Genomic DNA, 8188 nt, shown 5'->3' on the forward strand with positions numbered 1-8188 from the left:
CTCTTATAACGTTTTTTTATTTGCTTTTCACAACAGGGGAGAGCTAGTTCATGTGAGCCATATAGATAACATTGTAATCACACCCGTAGCTTGTGGCAGACACTGCCTTAATTGGCTAAAATGAAAGTCAATAGATAATAAATAAAATATCATGTGATCAGGGGGCTGTCAGAAGATGCTTAGATACAAGTTAATCATACAGGTAAAAAGTGTTGGTTGTGCAAAACTGGGTAATACGTAATAAAGGGATTATCTATCTTTTGGAACAACAAAAATTCTGGTGTTGACTGTCCCTTTAAACCTAAAAGATGCTAGGCATATTTGTTAGCTGGGTTGAAATCAACCATTAGAATTCATGGATATTCCTAATGCATGATTTAAATAAAATTTAAAAATTATGTTACATTATATGATAGTTTGACTTAATGGTTTTGCAACACCCTAATATAGAATGAGTTCAATAATAAGCAATGTCCGTTAAAAGTGACATAGGGTAGATGCTCTACATAAACATACAAATCATGGTAAAGACTACAAAACATTTTAAAATTAATCCTGATTGATAGGGCTTATATGTTGTGTTCATATTAATACATCGCTCCCATTCTTGCAAATGCAGCATGAAGTGGTAACATATTTAGGACAAAATTCCAGTCAAGCATCAGTTATTTTCGAATAATCATCGAACAGCTGTGTGAAAGAGCTGTGGAAGAAGCTGAAACTCTCAGTTGGAAAAAGGTACCCATCAAATCTGAGAGAACTGGAACAGTTTGCTCAAGAAAAGTGGGCCAAAATCCCATTTGAAAAGTGTAGAAATTGTATTCAGAGCTACAGAAAACGCTTGATTGCAGTTAGTGTCTCCAAAGGCTGTGCTGTGAAATATTAGGTTAAGAGTACCAATATTATTTGTCTTCATGTCATTCTCATTTATGTTATTGTTTAAAGTAATATGCAAAGTCATAAATCAAAAGTGAAGTTTCTGTTCTATTACATTTGAAATATAGAATAGTGGATACCAAATACGTTTGTCAATTTTTACTTAGTTTATAGAAAATTGTGTGTTTTCCTAAAAATGTGGAAGGGTACCAATATTTTCAACCACGTCTCTATATGTGCAAGAATAAGAGCACTATTGATTTAACTTAAACGGAGTTAGCGCTGACTACAGCTAATATTGTTGCGCCTTTTCTTGTAATCTGTCCCTAGGTAGTTAATAAAGTGTAATGTGTTCTGTTATTGTGTCCCATCCATGTAAGTATTTCTACATTTGTGTAAAAGTTTGAAACAGGTTGGTTCAGCAACATAAAAACAGGACTTAATTTGACAATCTTCGAGATTAGAAACTGAATAGAACAGGGCAGTCTTGTAGTAAAACAAATGGGGTTGGCAACTTGCTTAAAGAACAGTTCTTACACAGATTGAGTCAGCAACTTATGGATAGAACAGGACAGACAGTTAAATGGATCTGGTCAGCACAGAGTAAACAAAAGTAAAAGTCAGATAGAGGTAAATTACCAGCATTATATACTGATACAGGACTCAGGCACAAAGAACTAATCCAATGCAAAGGCAACTTCCCATAGGAAACACCTTTAAAAACATAATTTATGTAAGAATTTACCTGATAAATTCATTTCTTTCATATTGGCAAGAGTCCATGAGCTAGTGACATATGGGATATACATTCCTACCAGGAGGGGCAAAGTTTTCCAAACCTCAAAATGCCTATAAATACACCCCTCACCACACCCACAATTCAGGTTAACGAATAGCCAAGAAGTGGGGTGATAAGAAAGGAGCGAAAGCATCAACAAGGAATTGGAATAATTGTGCTTTATACAAAAAAATCATAACCACCATAAAAAGGGTGGGCCTCATGTACTCTTGCCAATATGAAAGAAATGAATTTATCAGGTAAGTTCTTACATAAATTATATTTTCTTTCATGTAATTGGCAAGAGTCCATGAGCTAGTGACGTATGGGATAGCAAATACCCAAGATGTGGAACTCCACGCCAGAGTCACTAGAGAGGGAGGGATAAAAATAAAGACAGCCAATTCTGCTGAAAAATGAATCCACAACCCAAATCAAAAGTTTTAATCTTTATAATGAAAAAAACTGAAATTATAAGCAGAACAATCAAACTGAAACAGCTGCCTGAAGTACTTTTCTACCAAAAACTGCTTCTGATGATGAATCAAAAGCTTTAACCAAGATGCCAAAGAAATGGCAGAAGCCTTCTGACCTTTCCTAGAACCAGAAAAGATAACAAATAGACTAGAAGTCTTTCTGAAATCTTTAGTAGCTACAACATAATATTTCAAAGCTCTTACCACATCCAAAGAATGTAAAGATCTCTCCAAAGAATTCTTAGGATTAGGACACAACGAAGGGACAACAATTTATCTACTAATGTTGTTGGAATTCACAACTTTAGGTAAAAATTTAAATGAAGTCCGCAAAACCGCCTTATCCTGATGAAAAATCAGAAAAGGACACTCACAAGAAAGAGCAGATAATTCAGAAACTCTTCTAGCAGAAGAGATGGCCAAAAGGAACAATACTTTCCAAGAAAGTAATTTAATGTCCAGAGAATGCATAGGCTCAAACGGAGGAGCCTGTAAAGCCCTGAAAACCAAATTAAGACTCCAAGGAGGAGATATTGACTTAATGACAGGCTTGATACGAACCAAAGCCTGTACAAAACAATGAATATCAGGAAGATTAGCAATTTTTCTGTGGAACAGAACAGAAAGAGCAGAGATTTGTCCTTTCAAGGAACTTGCAGACAAACCCTTATCCAAACCATCCTGAAGAAACTGTAAAATTATAGGAATTCTAAAAGAATGCCAAGAAAATTTATGAGAAGAACACCATGAAATGTAAGTCTTCCAAACTCGGTAATAAATCTTTCTAGACACAGATTTGCGAGCCTGCAACATAGTATTAATCACTGAGTCAGAGAAACCTCTATGACTAAGCACTAAGCTTTCAATCTCCATACCTTTAAATTTAATGATTTGAGATCCTGATGGAAAAATGGGCCTTGAGATAGAAGGTCTGGCCTTAACGGAAGTGGCCAAGGTTGGCAACTGGACATCCAAACAAGATCCGCATACTAAAACCTGTGTGGCCATGCTGGAGCCACCAGCAGTACAAATGAACGCTCCATTATGATTTTGGAAATCACTCTTAGAAGAAGAACAAGAGGCGGAAAGACAAAGCAGGTTGATAATTCCAAGGAAGTGACAACGCATCCACTGCTTCCGCCTGAGGATCCCTGGACCTGGACAGATACCTGGGAAGTTTCCTGTTTAGATGAGAAGCCATCAGATCTATTTCTGGAAGCCCCCACATCTGAAAAAACACATCTGGGTGAAGAGACCATTCTCCCGGATGTAAAGTCTGGCGACTGAGATAATCCGCTTCCCAATTGTCTATTCCTGGGATATGGACCACAGAGATTAGACAGGAGCTGGATTCCGCCCATGCAAGTATCTGAGATACTTCTTTCATAGCTTGAAGACTGTGAGTCCCACCTTGATGGTTGACATACGCCACGGTTGTGACATTGTCTGTCTGAAAACAAATAAACGGTTCTCTCTTCAGAAGAGGCCAAAACTGAAGAGCTCTGAGAATCACACGGAGTTCCAAAATATTGATTGGTAATCTCGCCTCTTGAGATTTCCAAACCCCCTGCACTGTCAGAGATCCCAAGACAGCTCCCCAACCTGAAAGACTCGCATCTGTTGTAATCACAGTCCAGGTTGGACGAACAAAAGAGGCCCCCTGAATTAAATGATGGTGATCTAACCACCAAGTCAGAGATAGTCGAATATTGGGATTTAAGGATATTAATTGTGATATCTTTGTATAATCCTTGCACCATTGGCTCAGCAAACAAAGCTGAAAAGGTCTCATGTGAAAACTAGCAAAGGGGATCGCGTCCGATGCTGCAGTCATGAGACCTAAAACCTCCATGCACATAGCTACTGAAGGGAATGATTGAAATTGAAGGTTCCGACAAGCTGCAACCAATTTCAGACGTCTTTTGTCTGTTAGAGATGGATACTGATATTACCTGATAAATTAATTTCTTTCATATTGGCAAGAGTCCATGAGCTAGTGACGTATGGGATATACATTCCTACCAGGAGGGGCAAAGTTTCCCAAACCTCAAAATGCCTATAAATACACCCCCCACCACACCCACAATTCAGTTTAACCAATATCCAATAAGTGGGGTGATAAGAAAGGAGCAAAAGCATCAACAAGGAATTGGAATAATTGTGCTTTACACAAAAAAATCATAACCACCATAAAAAGGGTGGGCCTCATGGACTCTTGCCAATATGAAAAAAATGAATTTATCAGGTAAGTTCTTAAATAAATTATGTTTTCTTTCATGTAATTGGCAAGAGTCCATGAGCTAGTGACGTATGAGATAGCAAATACCCAAGATGTGGAACTCCACGCAAGAGTCACTAGAGAGGGAGGGATAAAAATAAAGACAGCCAATTCCGCTGAAAAATTAATCCACAACCCAAATCAAAAGTTTTAATCTTATAATGAAAAAAACTGAAATTATAAGCAGAAGAATCAAACTGAAACAGCTGCCTGAAGTACTTTTCTACCAAAAACTGCTTCTGAAGAAGAGAAAACATCAAAATGGTAGAATTTAGAAAAAGTATGCAAAGAAGACCAAGTCGCTGCTTTGCAAATCTGATCAACAGAAGCTTCATTCTTAAAAGCCCAGGAAGTAGAAACTGACCTAGTAGAATGAGCCGTAATCCTCTGAGGCGGGGATTTACCCGACTCCAAATAAGCATGATGAATCAAAAGCTTTAACCAAGATGCTAAAGAAATGGCAGAAGCCTTCTGACCTTTCCTAGAACCAGAAAAGATAACAAATAGACTAGAAGTCTTTCTGAAATCTTTAGTAGCTTCAACATAATATTTCAAAGCTCTTACCACATCCAAAGAATGTAAAGATCTCTCCAAAGAATTCTTAGGATTAGGACACAATAAAGGGACAACAATTTATCTACTAATGTTGTTGGAATTCACAACTTTAGGTAAAAATTTAAATGAAGTCCGCAAAACCGCCTTATCCTGATGAAAAATCAGAAAAGGAGACTCACAAGAAAGAGCAGATAATTCAGAAACTCTTCTAGCAGAAGAGATGGCCAAAAGAAACAATACTTTCCAGGAAAGTAATTTAATATCCAAAGAATGCATAGGCTCAAACGGAGGAGCCTGTAAAGCCCTCAAAACCAAATTAAGACTCCAAGGAGGAGAAATTGGCTTAATGACAGGCTTGATACGAACCAAAGCCTGAACAAAACAATGAATATCAGGAAGATTAGCAATTTTTCTGTGAAACAGAACAGAAAGAGCAGAGATTTGTCCTTTCAAGGAACTTGCAGACAAACCCTTATCCAAACCATCCTGAAGAAACTGTAAAATCCTAGGAATTCTAAAAGAATGCCAAGAGAATTTATGAGAAGAACACCATGAAATGTAAGTCTTCCAAACTCGGAATATGAAGATATGCATCCTGTAAGTCTATTGTGGACATATAATGCCCTTGCTGAACAAATGGCAGAATAGTCCTTATAGTCACCATTTTGAATGTTGGTATTCTTGCATAACAATTCAAATTTTTTAGATCCAGAACTGGTCTGAAAGAATCCTCTTTCTTTGGAACAATGAACAGATTTGAATAAAACCCCAGACCCCGTTCCGGAAAGGGAACTGGCACAATTACCCCAGATAACTCCAGGTCTGAAACACATTTCAGGAAAGCCTGAGCCTTTACTGGGTTCACTGGAATGCGTGTGAGAAAGAAACTTCTCACAGGCGGTCTTACCTTGAAACCTATTCTGTACCCTTGAGAAACAATGTTCTGGATCCAATGATTTTGGATTGAATTGATCCAAACGTCTTTGAAAAATCTTAGTCTGCCCCCTACCAGCTGCGCTGGAATGAGGGCCGCACCTTCATGCGGACTTGGGGGCTGCTTTTGGTTTTCTAAAAGGCTTGGATTTATTCCAGACTGGAGAAGGCTTCCAATTGGAAACTGTTCCTTTAGGGGAAGGGTCAGATTTCTGTTCCTTATTCTGACGAAAGGAACGAAAACGGTTAGGAGCCCTAAATTTACCCTTAGACTTTTTATCCCGAGGCAAAAAAGCTCCCTTCCCCCCAGTAACAGTTGAAATAATAGAATCCAACTGAGAACCAAATAATTTATTACCTTGGAAAGAAAGAGATAGCAATGTTGACTTAGAAGTCATATCTGCATTCCAAGTTTTATTCCATAAAGCTCTTCTAGCTAAAATAGCTAAAGACATATACCTGACATCAATTCTAACGATATCAAAAATGGCATCACAAATGAAATTATTAGCATGTTGTATAAGCTTAACAATGCTATACACATTAGGATCTGGTACTTGTTGCGCTAAAGTTTCCAACCAAAAAGTTAAAGCTGCAGCAACATCAGCCAAAGAAATAGCAGGCCTAAGAAGATGACCTGCACATAAATAAGCCTTCCTGTCATACTCTGCAAGGGAGCAGGTTCAGGAGTAAGGAGCTGTTGTGCAGAGGTGTCAGGTTTTGGGGTTAATGTTGTGTTTTGTCTGCGTGAGTCTTTCCTTTTAGGCATAATTAAACAGGTACAACGTTTTAGGAAATAAAGGAGATGGTTTTATTTATAGGATAAAGCAATGTAGAGATATGCAAGTAGATAAGACAAAGTCTATAGGTTGTAGTATAAGGCAGGAATACAGTTCTTTGTAATAACAGGCCGGAATGCAGAGCTTTGTAATAACAAACAGAATATTTGCATATGCTGTAGACTGGAACTGTGTAATAACACTCAGGAAAGCAGAGCTTTGTAATAACAAGCAGGAATGCAGTGCTTTGTAATAAAAAACAGGATATTTGCATATGCTGTAGACTGGAACTGTGTAATAATACTCAGGAAAGCAGAGCTTTGTAATAACAAGCAGGAATGCAGAGCTTTGTAATAGCAAACAGAATATTTGCATATGCTGTAGACTGGAACTTTGTAGAAACAAACTGGATATTTGCATAAAATGCAATTTGGAACTTTGTAGAAACAAACAGGATATTTGCATTGACTGCAATTGGAACTTTGTAGAAACAAACAGGATATTTGCATAAACTGCAATTTGGAACTTTGTAGAAACAAAGAGGATATTTGCATAAACTGCAATTGGAACTTTGTAGTATCAGGAAACAAGCAAGCAAAAGTACCTGAATCAGTCCTTAGGAAAGAAAGTTTTAGGCAAGCACAATTGCCAGGAAATCAGTCCAAAAAATGAAACACAGTGCCAAGGGATTATCCAGAAGAGTAGTCAGTAATTGAAGCAGAAATCAGGAACCAGGAAATCCAACAAATCTGTATTTTCACACAGGATACAGGAGCAGAGAGTCTTTCAGAGTATCACTCTTAATGTGAAAGCACCAAATTGCAAACAAACCTCCCAGATAAAGCATGCTGCTGATTAAATGATTTCTTTCAGCTGGCAAGCAGGTGGAGCCAGAGAGCCAAAGTTGCAGCAAACAGAAAAACACAATATTTCTTTCCTGTGATCAAGCCATCTGGTGGCATAGTGGTAAAACAACAGGCTAGGAAATAACAGCTGCAGAAATAGAGACAGGTCCCAGGTTTAATTCCAGGCTGAACCCTGACAGTACCCCCTCCTCAAAGACGACCTCTGGGCGGACTTGGCATTCTCATATAACTCCAAATCTTTGATGCGTACCAAAGTGCCATCAGAGGCATATGCACAATCAGAGGGTTTTTTCTTTTTTGAAGGGCTCTTCAGGAGAGGATTCTGGGGACTGTAATTAGTATAGAGGGCCCCAACAAGACTGATCTTTGGTTTCAGTGCAGTTCTAGGCTTGTAGGTTCTGGAGAGGTGGGTCTGAGGTAGAGGTGGTAAAGGACCTTTTGATCGCACAGCAGTTTGAAGCACTGTCCCTCCAGTGTCAGAATCAGTATCATCTTCAATGGTAGAATAGTTAGACATCTCCTCTGGAAAGCACAAAGACAAGAATGTAGCTGGATCTGGTAGGAAAATCTCTGGATTCATAGTACTAGGATTCTGTGGATGACATGTTAGTACTTCACAGGAATCAGAGTCTTTGAAAGATGCAGTC

The sequence above is a fragment of the Bombina bombina genome, chromosome 1, assembly GCF_027579735.1.
Source record: "Bombina bombina isolate aBomBom1 chromosome 1, aBomBom1.pri, whole genome shotgun sequence".
Classification (NCBI taxonomy): Eukaryota; Metazoa; Chordata; class Amphibia; order Anura; family Bombinatoridae; genus Bombina; species Bombina bombina.